Raw genomic sequence first — 14,122 nt, 5'->3', positions numbered from 1 at the left:
ACATGCGTGCATTTGGTCAACTCACCCACGCCACTGGAGGGTTGGAGGCCATGGCCACAAGTCCCATTCGCCATTGTGTGACAGTTAAGCACACAGACACTCTGCACTACACATATTGTACTTAGATTCAGCTGCCTAACATGAAGTGGAGGATAAAAGTTTCCATTCCCACCTCTAGTAAGCATTTTGCGATACCGATAAAGCCAAGGCCCACATTACTCGACTTAAAAAGGTGTAAAAATTCGAAAATGCAAACAGTACACCTATACTTCAACTCACATTGAGAAATGGTGGGAAATTAAAATTGCCAAAAAAAAAGAACCCCACACAAATTCACATTCGTCCTTCTGACAGGAGGCCTATGAAAATGATCAAGATAAAAAAAAGTCCCGATTCAAGCATTAAGTTTGCGAAATTCACCACAAAGATGTGTTTGTTGGAGGGTTGGCAGCTTTTTTTTTTTTTTTTTGTGGTTTTAGGGCGCACAACTTCAATGGTCATTAGCGCCCTGACTACTCTAAAAATGCACCGCGAGCCACAAGTTGACAACAACAACTAAAAGGAAAAACACAATAAAAGACAGACTGACAGGCATAGGATTAAAAAACTTCATCAAATGTCCTTAGCGAGGTGTGTCAAATTGATAAAACAAAGAACACGAGCAGCTGCTCGTGGGTCATCCGCTAAAATGTCATCGAAAGTATTAGGCAGGTTAAGATCGAGGCGCAGTTGGTTAAGATCGGGACAGGACATTAAAATGTGTCTAACCGTCAGCAAGTGCCCACATGGGCAGAACGGCGCCGGCGCAGCCGTCAGCAGATGGCGATGGCTGAACCGGCAGTGTCCAATCCTTAACCTTGCTAAAACGACCTCCTCCCGCCGAGAAGGGCGTGAGGAGGACGTCATGGGTTGGCAGCTGTGACAGAAGGTGTGGCCATGCTGCTACAAACTCACCGTTCTTATGCGCAGCAACCATATAATAAGCTCGTAAGAGAGTGGAATATCCTTCTACTTATTCACAAGTAGAATCATAATGTGACCTGCTTGTCAAGGGAAGGCAGAATTCGGTTACGATTGTGGATGGGGCCGTAATCCGTTACTATAGGTTGCCTTTTACTGTTACACACATTTATTTTTTAAAACAGTAATTCAAGACTCAACAATAAATTTAAAAAAACACACGTTATTACTAAAGGAATAAACAACTGTGAATATAATAGTGTTTTTAGTGCACTACAATTTAGAAAAGAACCATAAAATACAGATACAGATAATATTTACAATAGAACAAGACGCTGTGATAACGGCTGATGGCCTTACACGCCAAGAACGGCAATAAATTAAGAATGTTTAAGAACTCGCAGCAATTAAACTTACAGGTATTAAAATATTAAAAAAAAACTAAGTGGCCACAAATACAGCAGAAGGTATCAGACGCCAAGAATGGCGGTAAATAAGGTTTTAAGGCTTACTGCTAAAATACAAATATCGAATTGTTTTTCAAAGCAAATGAGCACAATCACGACTGAGGGCCTTACACGCCAGGAACGACAATTATATAAAAAATTTAGAAACCAGCTATAAAACAGCAAATAGAAGCAAAGGTTAATTAAAGGAAACAAGCAACTGACCACCAAACGATTGGAATAATATTATTGCAACCTTGTAACACACCCTTACACTGCTAGATTTATTCCAGAAGGCGACCGGAACTATTAACTAAACATACATAACCTTTAATGTACGCATTACAAGGTATGTTAATAAATAATACAATAATAAAAGACAAAGACCAGTCGCAGGTGGTGCTCCAGGAATCGACCTCTGAGAAGGTCCGGCAAGAAACACTTTCGCGAGCGATGAGATAGGCAGCCAGGAGTTGCATTCACTTCACAAAATGGTAACTCCGACTAGTGGCAGTCTAACGAATGACTAATGACAATCTTGCTGACGGTACCTGACGTCCAATAAACCAAATGCAACAATGGAGCAAAACGCCGAAGCTGGAACAGGCGGATTGCACTACGCCCCCAGAATACAGTGCTTAGAGCGCCCAGAAGGAGAAATGAATCACTACCACCAGAGTAGAAGAATCACAAACGGCCCACAATCAAGAAAGCTGTCAAACCTGCACGCCTTACTGGACGTCAGCGGCAAGGCGAGGAAACGTACACTGCCGTTACATACACTAACCCCCAGGGCAGGTATCTGGGGCGTTAGCAGCCACCAGGCAGGAAAACTACCGCTATGAGCAGCAATCCGAATCCAAGTCACTGGAGAATCGCGAGATGTCACAATGGTGGAGGTTTCTGTAATTGAATTGAAATGCACTCATCTTAAGGCCTGCAGGATCTGGTTTAATACGAGGTCGTGCACCCTCGTGACCATAGCCCTTCCATCCGGCAGTCCATGCGCGCCGCCAGCGGTCCCTGCGTGTTCCTGGCACTGCACAGAAAGGTGGCTCCTCCTGAGTCCGCAAAAGAACTGCCACAATACACGGAAAAACAGCGATGTCGCACCAAAGATAGTGCAACAGTTACTACACATCGATAATCGCCGCCGCTGCCACTAGCGGACTGGCAACGCTTACGAAACGAGTAGCGCCAGTCAAGGCGAGAAGAAGACAAACAACCGCAACCATGCCAACTAAAGGATACGGTCTAGCCTCCAACAGAGGGCGGAAACCTACAAACAGCACTAACATGAGCTCCAGGGGGGAGGGGGGGGGGGTGTTGTTAGGAGCCCCAACTAGCGGCCTAACAAAATTTGATTAAGGTGGACCTGGTATTGCTTACCAGTACAGTTGTCCTTAACCAGAAGACTAACTGGGCCTAAAATCCGCACAATCATGCATAGACTCAGAAAACGGGTAGTAAACTTACCAAGGTTGCCAACATCCACGTCCCTCCCTGGAAAATTGCGGACATATACCTGATCTCCCGGGTCACCCCTGAATACTTGCCAATTACGGTTATAACGACCAGCATGTCTATTGTTGGCCCTGAGAATATTGCACCTCGCACAATTCCAGTTTTCTTTGACGACCTGAGGGGTTGTCTCCGCAGGGATTAGATGTTGAATTCCCCATAAGTTCGAAAGGGGGGAATTAAGAGAATGAGCAAACATCAAGGAAACCGGAGTAGGCTTCAAAGCCTCGTGGCTGGCGGTATTGAAGTCAAAGCTAAGCCAAGGCAGACTACAAGCCGACTTTCTGGGAGACTTCTGATGAAAGATTATCAGTGCGGATTTAAGGCTGCAATTGATGCCTTCCGCAAAGGACCCCTGCGGACAATACGGAGTGGTAGTTACATGCTTAACACCGCTCTGAAAACAGAAGGCCTTGAAGGGAGCCGACAGAAAGGCCGGCGCATTATCACTAACGATTGGCTTAGGAGGTCCAAAAACACTCAATACGTTAGTTAAATGCGCAATGGTGGTGGCAGCAATCACATTACAACTCGGAAGAAGCCAGGTAAACCTTGCAAACGCATCAATAATAACTGATACATACCGATGGCCTCTTTTGGTGCGAGGTAAGGGGCCCACATAATCAACGAGTTGTGAAAATAATGGTAAACGGGGCGCACTAGGTGCCTAGTAGACAGATCTTAATCTCCTTGGTACGTCCCACCCTTTTACACAACATGCCTTTCCTGATAATGTATTCATTCAAACCCTCCCCCGCCGACAGCCATTTCTTAATGGGTCCCCAAGTGGGGTACTGATCCTGAGGGTCGGCAATGTCACTAAACAAAGTACGAATATCGCCTAATACGACACAACTAAAATGGCCTTCCAAAACTTCTTGGGCGCCCACCCTAGATGGTTGTTCAGTAAACATACGGCTGAGGGCGACCGCGAGAACATTCTCAATGCCTCTAATGTGTTTAACCTCGAACTGAAACGCCGAAATGCGTACTGCCCACCTCGCGATACGGCCGGTTTTACGCGGCCTGTCTAGGACCCAGCTTAAGGCTTGATTGTCGGTCTCTAGCTGAAATACACTATGTACGAGATAAAACCGGTACTTATCCAGCGCAAACAAGACGGCCAATGCCTCACATTCGTAAACATAATACTTAAGCTCAGTGCTGGTTAACCGACGAGACGCGTATGCTAATGGCTGCCTTTGAACCTCGAACTCCTAGAGGAGGACTGCCGAAATTCCCGCATTAGATGCGTCGGTTTGGACAATAAATTTCTTATTAAAATCAGGCACTCCGCGAACTGGACGATCGGCTATAGCCGCCTTAATGTGCTCAAACGTGTCCTCTTGAGCAGGCCCCCACTCAAAACGCACCTCTTTTCGGTGCAGTTCATTTAAAGAACCGCCAACTGAGCAGAATTAGGGACAAAACGCCTAAAATAATTCGTCATCCCTATGAACTTGGCAATCCCTCGCTTATCAGTGGGCGGCGGAAGGGCTCTCAAGGCCTTAGTCCGCTCCTGATCGATGTGAGTACTCTCGCCTGACACTTGGTGACCTAAGAAGGATACCTGCTGCGTGGCTAATGTCACCTTATTGGGTTTAACAGTCAAACCGGCCGCTGAAACCTAGCAAAAACATGCTGGATATGTTCCAAATGGTCTTGAAATGAACGACTATAAATTACCAAATCGTCCAGGTAATTGTAAACACAGACTAATTTCAAGTCTCCAAGAATATTATCCAGCAAATTAGTAAGGGCGGCTGCGCCAGTAGCCAAACCAAAGGGGACCCTATTAAATTCAAACAGATTCCAGTCAGTACAAAATGTTGTAACGTGTTTACATTCTTCGGATAAGGGAATCTGATACAGGCTAGATTCATGTCGAGCACAGTAAACCATTTAGCCCCAGCAAACCAAGTAAAAGAGTTTTGAAGATCAGCTAAAGAAACCGATTCGAGGACAATCTTCTTATTTAGGCGACGGTAGTCAACAACAGGCCGAAAGTCCCGCCCCTGATCCTTAGGGACGAGGAATATAGGGGAGGCATAATCGGTTGCAGAAGGCCTAATAACTCTCTGCTCAAGCATTTTGGAGATATTCCCCCTTAGTATCTTCTTCTTAGGCGGTTAGAGACGATATGGGAACAGCCAGATAGGAATACGGTCAGACAGACGAATATGGTAGTCAAAAACATTAGTAACCCACAGTTTATCACAGAGAAGCTCTGGGAACCTCTCCAACAAACATCCTCGTTCAGAGGACTGCTGGGAAGAAAGATGGGTGAGCTCAGACTCACTAACCGTAGCATCAACAGCCAGCATTCCCACATCTCGATGCACCTTACGTTCAGTTCACTCACAGAACCCAAATTTCTGACCAGAAGCGAACTTAAAGGAAAAGGTGTACCCCGAATAATCCAATACAAGACCAGTTTTACCAATAAAATCACATCCCAAAATCAAAACGACCGGCAGCTACTCAATCAAGGCCAAAGACAAGGGCCACGAGAAATCCCCAACCGAGATACTCCCCCTGACTCAATCACGCAGAGGTAACACCTGCCCGTTGGCTACCCGACATATCTGCACGAAAGAAGTGACCGGCCTAAGTCTCGCAAGATGACCAAATTCAAGAAACCATTACAAGCTCAACAGTGAAAAGGAGCTACTAGAATCCAAAGGGGCACAAATAGGTTCGCCACCTACTCGAGAACAAATATAAGGCAGTGGGGGTGATAATCGAGCAGCGACGTGGGCGTACCAGGGATTAAAGGCTCGACCCTGGGGTCGCTTCCCAGTCGGGTGTCATTTATTGATTCTGGGTGTCCGCGGCTGAACGCAAGTATGAACTAATTGCCCTGTTCGACCGCACGAGAAACAAGTCACCTTTAGTAGACTCGGCTGATGATGGTAATCCGGATGTCCTCTCGGTGTCACCCACGGACTGAACCTTAACTTCACGGTGTCTGTCGTCCGACAGCGGCAACGCGGATATCGCTGCAACGGCGGCACGAAGTTCTTCCCAAGTGGAGGGACGACCACGAAAAACAAAATGTGACTTATCTGCCGCTCACGTTCCCCTCAGGACAATTGAAACTAACTCCCGTTCTGGCAAGTCGATTAACAAGGCTAAACAGGCCGTCTTAACCCTCTCCATGTATTGATGTAACTCCTCCCTATCTTGCTGCATAGCGACACTCGAGCTGTTTACGAACTCCTGTGGTCAATCTTTCGCTGATCACAAGCTCCCTCATCTGCTGCAATGAAAACCCTTCTGCCATAGTCCTGGATAACAGAGTCTTCAATTCGCCTCGAGTTAAAGGATACAATAGAGACAAAATTACCTGATGCAAAACACCAAACGCATCAGCGTGTTGCTCAAAGCGAACCAGCAACCATAACATCTTTTCAATTTGCTCGAGTCGGTCTAAAGCTAATTCTGTGACGTCTCGAAACAGTTGAACCAGGGGATTAGACAATTTAGCAAACGCCCCGACTAACCCCTCGGAGGACATAAGGGCGTTATTCCCGGGCTCGCTAGCGCACCGCCCGGAAGGTAACAAATCATGCTCCCCCGTCCTCTTCCCATCAAACTCTAAACATGTAACCTTAAACTGCAATTTATTAACCAAGGCCACCAACTCAGCGGTTGATTTCTTATCACGATCCTGTAACTTTAATGCCCTTAGATCAGATATCCGGTTGATTAAATATATCAACTGAGCCCGCACCCTGTCTAACTGACTGTCACTAGGTTGATTCCCTCTAAACAGCCAGTGTTGTCCTCAAGACTCCTAACAGCTTTAAACAAAATCTCAATGGCTGCCTTTGTCTCACCCACAACATCCGGCGTGAACGGTAGCATGCAAGCGGGCTGCTAAGTCCGGAAAACTAACCTCAATAGGCTGGCGTCTTATCGCCAGCTCGTAAGTGAGGTGGTCCTTCTTCAATAGGCCGATCCCAGGATACTACCTGACCGCCATTACAGTTTTGATCACCTAAAACAGAAGTCAATACCAAAGGCAGAAATCATACAACACTAACAGAGTTGAACAAATCAAACCAACAGTAACTGAAATGGTGATATTACAATCATAACCATGCTCTGCTACCAGTTGTGACCTGCTAGTGAAGGGAAGGCAGGATTCGGTTACGATTGTGGATGGGGCCGTAATCAGTTACTATTGGTTGTCTTTTACAATTACACAGATTTATGCCGGTCGCGGTGGTCTCGCGGTTCTAGGCGCGCCGTCCGGAACCGCGCGACTGCTACGGTCGCAGGTTCGAATCCTGCCTCGGGCATGGATGTGTGTGATGTCCTTAGGTTAGTTAGGTTTAAGTAGTTCTAAGTTCTAGGGGACTGATGACCACAGCTGTTAAGTCCCATAGTGCTCAGAGCCATTTGAACCATTTTGAACAGATTTATTTTTTGAAACAGTAATTGCAGACTCAACAATAAATAAAAAAACACTCGTTATTTATGAAGGAATAAACAACTGTGAAAATAATAGTGTTTTCAGTGCGTTACAATTTAGCAAATCACTATGAAATACAGATACAGGTAATGTTTGAAAAAAACAAGACGCTGTGATCACGGCTGAAGGACTTACACGCCAAGAACGGCACTAAATTAATAATGTTCAAGAACTCGCTGCAATTACAACTTAGAGGTATTAAAATATTAAAAAGTAATTGGCCACAAATACAGCAGAAGGTATTAGACGCCAGGAATGGCGGTAAATAAGGTTTTAAGGCTTACTGCTAAAATACAAATATCGAATTGTTTTTTCAAAGCAAATGACCACAATCACGGCTGAGGGCCTTATACGCCAGGAACGGCAATTATATAAAAAGTTGAGAAACCTGCTGTAAAACAGCATATACAAGCAACTGACCACCAAACGAGTGAAATAAGATGATGGTAACCTTGTAACACAACCCTTACACAGCTATATTTATTCCAGAAGTCGACTGGAACTATTAACTAAACGTACATAACCTTTAATGTAGGCATTACAAGGTATAGTAATAAATAATACAATAATAAAACACAAGGACCAGTCACAGGCGATGCTCCAGGAATCGGGCTCTGAGAAGGTCGAGCAACGAACGCTTCCACGAGCGATGAGGTGGGCAGCCAAGAGTTGCATTCACTTCACAAGATGGTAATTCAGACTGGTGGCAGTGTAACGAATGACTAATGACTATCTTGCTGAAGCTACCCGACGTCCAATAAACCAAATGCAAGAATGGAACAACATGCCAAAGCTGGAGCCGGCGGATTGCACTACGCCCCCAGAATACTGTGCTCAGAGCGCCCAGAAGGAGAAAGGAATCACTACCACCAGAGTAGAAGAATCACAAACGGCCTACAATCAAGAAAGCTGTCAAACCTACACGACTTACTGGACGTCAGCGGCAAGGCGAGGAAACGCACACTGCCGCTACATACACTAACCCCCAGTTCAGGTAACTGGGGCGTTAGCGGCCACCAGGCAGGAAAAATACCGCTGGTTGAACTTAACAAACTGTAACAAGCTGAACGCAGTGAATAGTAATAAGAATTCGAGGAAAGCTAGTCAGATCCGCTTTCCCCAAGCACTCCACTCGCTGCTGTTGCTTCAGTGCCACTATAAGCAGCAACACGAACCCAAGTCTCTGGCAAATCGTGAGTGTCACAATGGTGGAGGTTTCTCTACTTGAATTGAAATGCACTCATCTTAAAGCCTGCAAGATCTGGTTTATGACGAGGTCGTGCACCCTCGTGACAGCAGCCCTTCCATGCGGCAATCCATGTATGCCGCCAGCAGTCCCACCGTGTTCTAGCACTGCGCGGACCTGGCTCCTCCTGAGTCTCCAACTGAACTTCCACAGTCACACAACACCAAAAAAAAAACGATGACGTCGCCTCAAAGATAGGGCAACAGTTACTACATATCGATAATTGCCACTGCTGCCACTAGCGGACAGGCAAAGCTTGCGTAACGAGAGCCGCCAGGCAAGACGAGAAGGAGATGAACAACTGCAACCATGCTAAGTAAAGGATACGGTCTGGCCTCCAACAGAGGGCGGAAACCTACAGACAGCACCAAGACGAGTCGCAGCACAGCTCAAATAACCCTCAAAATACTGTAAAATACTGTATGATGCAAAAAGATGACATTTTTATGAGAGTACAGCTTGGTAATCTATTTATGCAAGACATTTCATGACGAAAAACCTCTTCTACTATCTGCGGGAGTGCGCAGTAACAACACATGTGAGTTGAATGGAATGTAGGTATCACCAGTAACACAAATCAGCCTCATTTATTCACTGAGTGCTTAAGAAAGAGGTCCAGCAACAGACAGCCGGCCGGTGTGGCCGTGCGGTTAAAGGCGCTTCAGTCTGGAACCGCGTGACCGCTACGGTCGCATGTTCGAATCCTGCCTCGGGCATGGATGTGTGTGATGTCCTTAGGTTAGTTAGGTTTAAGTAGTTCTAAGTTCTAGGCGACTGATGACCTCAGAAGTTAAGTCGCATAGTGCTCAGAGCCATCTGAACCATTTTTGAACCAGCAACAGACAGTAGATCCCAACCCGCTTGTACCCAGACTCAGGAAGTGCGACAGCAATTGCTGGCCATCGCTACATACACTGCACCCCGCCGCTGGCCGACAGCCAATGAGACCCGCTAGGCACGCACTTGTCGATTCTTGACGGATTTCCAGAAGTACATAACATCAAATATTTACGAAATCCACTGATCTCATAAAGTGAATGACACGATGATTAAACACAAACCTACTGTTCTTAGACTCATATTTTACAGTAAAATCATTGAGGGTATCTTTGTTCTGTCATTGCAACTCCAAAAGGTGTGGTTTTTTCACCAGACGCGTTTCGCTTTCTTGAGGTAAAGCCCTCTGCCACACACCGTCAGGTGGCTTGCGGAGGATGGATGTAGATGTAGATGGAGATCATCAGTGGTGGTGATTTTCGATTGATTTGTCGCTTACATCGGGAAAAGCCGTCTCTAGCACATCGTTCATGTTTTTCTTCTTTATACATTGGTAGCTGTGGTCTAATTTTTAGTTGTTCTGAAGCACTATACATTTCTTATGTTTTTCACACCAAATTTTTTCGCACACCACTGTTTAAAGTAAACAGTAGTTACATTGATAATTCTTTCTTCTTTTAATTGGCTTATTAATCACTCTCCATGTTTTATAGCTCCTGAAGTAGCCTTGCCAAGTACTAATTTTATTCTAACTTATTGGTATTGTTTATTAATATAAACTGTTATGTAGGCTAGCTGTTCCTGTTTTGTGTTAAAGTTTTTCCTGTATACTCCGTTTTTATTTTTTACTGTTCAACTTCATACTTTTTACATTGCATTGCCACCAAACTGTCAAAGATGTTAATTACTGTATGCTTCTGCTTCATTCTAGATGTGTAACATCTCTTCCAATGATTGTAACTTCTTTGGTGACAATACTCAGTAAATCTCTCAAGATGGCCTTGTAATGCGAAAACCGATTAACACGATTAAAGTAATACCATAGAACAAAAGCAAACTAGCGTTTTTATTTATTATAATGTTGTTCTACCAAGAACCGGCGGAAGATTCAGTTAACGTTACAATCCTAATTTCGTCATTCTTGTTAAGTGTGGCTGAAGCATAAGATTTATGCGATAAGTGTTCTTGACGTATATTTCGCTCATCATACTCTACTGGACCGGTTATATTGAGTAAGGATGTCAATGCGAGGTTTCAGGCCAAGTGATTTAAGAAACTCACAGTTCGCACGTGGCGGCGCTGTGGATTGCGTGCACTGATCTTATACCGTACGTTCATCCTGTCTTAGATGTAATCGTACAATGATTCCCTCATCACGAAAGTCAACAAGTTGATTGTTTTGGTCCACAATACGCAACTCCAAATTGTTGAATGTCTGAACTGTTGCTGGAAGGTGTACTGCATTGGTGGGGTATCAAAAACTTATACCCTGTTGCACCTGAGGGGAAGAATTCGTAAGTATTATGAATTAGACTGTCATTAAGAAAGGAGTTCGTTGCAGTGTTTCACTCGACTCGGATTGTCCTGACAGGCAGTATGTCCATATTCTGATCTGACTTGTAAAATTTGCTAGGATCCTTCTTCAAAACCTGTACTTCTGTGAAACCTAGTAGGCACTCTATTAAACCTTTCTGCTTAAAGTCAATCGTTGTATCCCAGACTGTTTTAAAACTTCGTTTAAATAGTCGACATCGTATGCACCAGGTTGTATTTCCACAATATCTTTTTCACCATTAATATCCAGATGCAGTTCGTCGTTAGACTCGGTGATATTTGGGATGCTGTTGTACGTCTACAGTCCAGTCAATACAATACTCCATTCACCAATACTCAAGTCAGTTGGTGGAAAGTAATTTGCACGTAATACAGATGATCTTTATTTTACTTTCAAAGTTTACGACATTGCAACTGAACTTCAATTGATGAATGAATGTTTAAAGCTCTTTCTTGTATATTCTTCCTCTTCTTCTTCGTAAACGTCAAGAGAAACATGGAAACATGATGCATAGATGTCTGCAGAGGTGTGTATTAAAGACCTGTTAGCCCCTTCTGCAAGTGAAGTGCCGTTGTAATTCTTCTGGTGGTTGCAGGTCACCAAATGAATCGAAATAATAGACGATATTTACATTTTTCGTAACATATGACACCCAGTGGCTTCTGGGGTCTCCAGCAACATCTAAATTCACAATACCACATTCACCAGTATTCCACAAAAGTCTTCGGTACTGTATCCCACATAAACATGCCACGGAATGTTGAATTTTTTTCTAACAAACGTAAGTAGATCAGTATGTGCGAGTGCCCGATCTGGTAGGACTACTAATGGGCCTTTTTTTATTTGTGAATAGACCAAGCCCTTTCCTGTACGTTTTAAAGTGTAGTCCTTTTCCGATAGCTGCGGTTTCCATCATGCGGTTGTATCTTCTTGCTTCTTCTTGGGAGGTTTGCGCCTTATTGACTGTTCGGGCAATAGTTGTAGCACCACCAGCGAGGGATCCTACCGCCGATAGAGCGCAGAGGGCTGGGATGAGCAATGGAAGAAAACCGCCAGACGTCTTGCATGTTGGTAAAACTCGAGGTGCTTCACCGATCCTCTTTTTCTTCCTGCGCCCTTCTTCTTCAGAGCGTTTTTAGCTGCAAACATCGTTGTCAGGATACAGTTCTTCAAATATCTTTGATTCCCACTCTTCTTCTTCTTTAGTGCACAACGTGCAGCATGCACGACTCGCTTGATCCTCATCACTCTTAAACTAAACTTAATTTATCCACACATGGTTTTACCAACAGAAAATGCTGCATTGCGTTGACCTATAACAAAATCCTTTTTTCTGCGCATCGCCTTAGCCTTATCACCTAAAATACTGTCTGCAATGTGACGACTTGGAGATCTTTATTCGCAGTGTATGCAATGTCGTGAAACATACACGCTTCATCGAGTAGATTAATCCCCTTATCACCTTGTGCCAAGCTTCTTTGAAGCTCTGTTCCAGGTCCATAGTAGGTATATCCTGGAATGTATAATTCCACTGGCAGTTCCTGCCGAATACCGCCACCTCCTCTAATGTGTCTCCTAGCACACATGTTATTCTACTGCGGTGGTTGTCGACTGCACACCCCATTTTACAGCAAATCGTTAGCATCAATCCAACTGGTTTTTGTGTTACAGGAAAACCAAACCATTTGACTAGCTAGCGCTCTATTTCCCCGACGTCTTACGACTCTCTCCACGAGTAACAAATCCGGTTCTGCGCTTTCCTGCAACTCTTCGGTGTAGAAGCAACCTGCAATTTCTTCACCTTTATTATCCTTCAAGACATCTTTTAAACTGTAAATATCTCTGTTGACCGGTTTGTCAGGTATGATTCCTCAAATGCTGTCTTGTGTTTTGAGACATGTAGCAAACCATGAACATTTTATGTCTGTTTTCCTGGATCCAGCATTTTAATGTGATAGTGGACCGTATCAATGAGTGCATTATCATTAACATCGATTGGTGTCGTTTTCATTGCGCTACGTTTGGTTCCATTATACTGAGTAATTATTTCTGTGAGGATATCTGTCCATTTTTACGAGCAGCGAAGGTTAAGACACATCCACATTTGACGTTTTATTGTTCTGTTGAGACACCCCAAGATACTCGTCTTCAGGTGGGTGAATGTTGAGTAAAGATGTATTCCATACTGCTGCACCACGGTCTTAAAATACGTATTGTAAAACTCTCCACCATGATCGGTTTCGAGAGTGTCCGGGAATCAATTTGTCCCTGCCTGCAACAAATGCTCAAACATATCTACAACATTTCTCCTTGTTTCTGTTTTAAAAGGTAATGCTCAGGCAAACTGCGGGTATGTACCAATAACCATTAAAATATATTTGAATCCATTATTCTCACGTGAATATTCCTGATATCTAAAAGATCAACCTGTCATAAGTCATTCAGACCTTTAATCCTAACATACCTACGATGGTATGTTTTGTGCATTGTTTTGTGCAGTTCTTGACCTATTGTCTCCATACTTGTTTGAGTGCACCTCTTTCTCTTTACGCTCAGAGATTATTGAAACAACCTCATTCGAATGAGCTGTATTACCTTCAGCAGCTGACGCCATGAGCAGACGTAGTCGATCTATTAATTCGTTGGGGTCGTCATAATATATATATATATATATATATATATATATATATATATATATATATATATATATATATATATATATATAATGCGGTATTCGGTTTTATATTTCTTGTTGCTCGAACTCGGGACTTTTTCCTTTCGCAGGTAAGTGCTCTACCATCTGAGCTACCCAAGCACTACTCACGCCCCGTCCTCACAGCTTTACATCTGCCAGTACCTCGTGTCCCACCTTCCAAACTTCACAGAAGCTCTTCTGCGGACCTAAAACAACTAGCACACCAGAAAGAAACGATATTGCGGAGACACGGCTTAGCCACAGCCTAGGGGATGTTTCTAGAATGAGGTTTTTATTCTGCAGCGGAGTTTGCACTGATATGAAACTTCCTGGCAGATTAAAACTGTGTGCCGGATCGAGACTCGAGCTCGGGACCTTTTCCTTTGAAGTTTGGAAGGTAGGAGACGAGGTACTGGCAGATGTACAGCTGTGAGGACAGGGCGTG

The sequence above is a fragment of the Schistocerca cancellata genome, chromosome 1, assembly GCF_023864275.1.
Source record: "Schistocerca cancellata isolate TAMUIC-IGC-003103 chromosome 1, iqSchCanc2.1, whole genome shotgun sequence".
Lineage (NCBI taxonomy): Eukaryota > Metazoa > Arthropoda > Insecta > Orthoptera > Acrididae > Schistocerca > Schistocerca cancellata.
The sequence above is the reverse complement of the archived record's forward strand: the minus strand, read 5'-3'. Positions refer to the sequence as shown.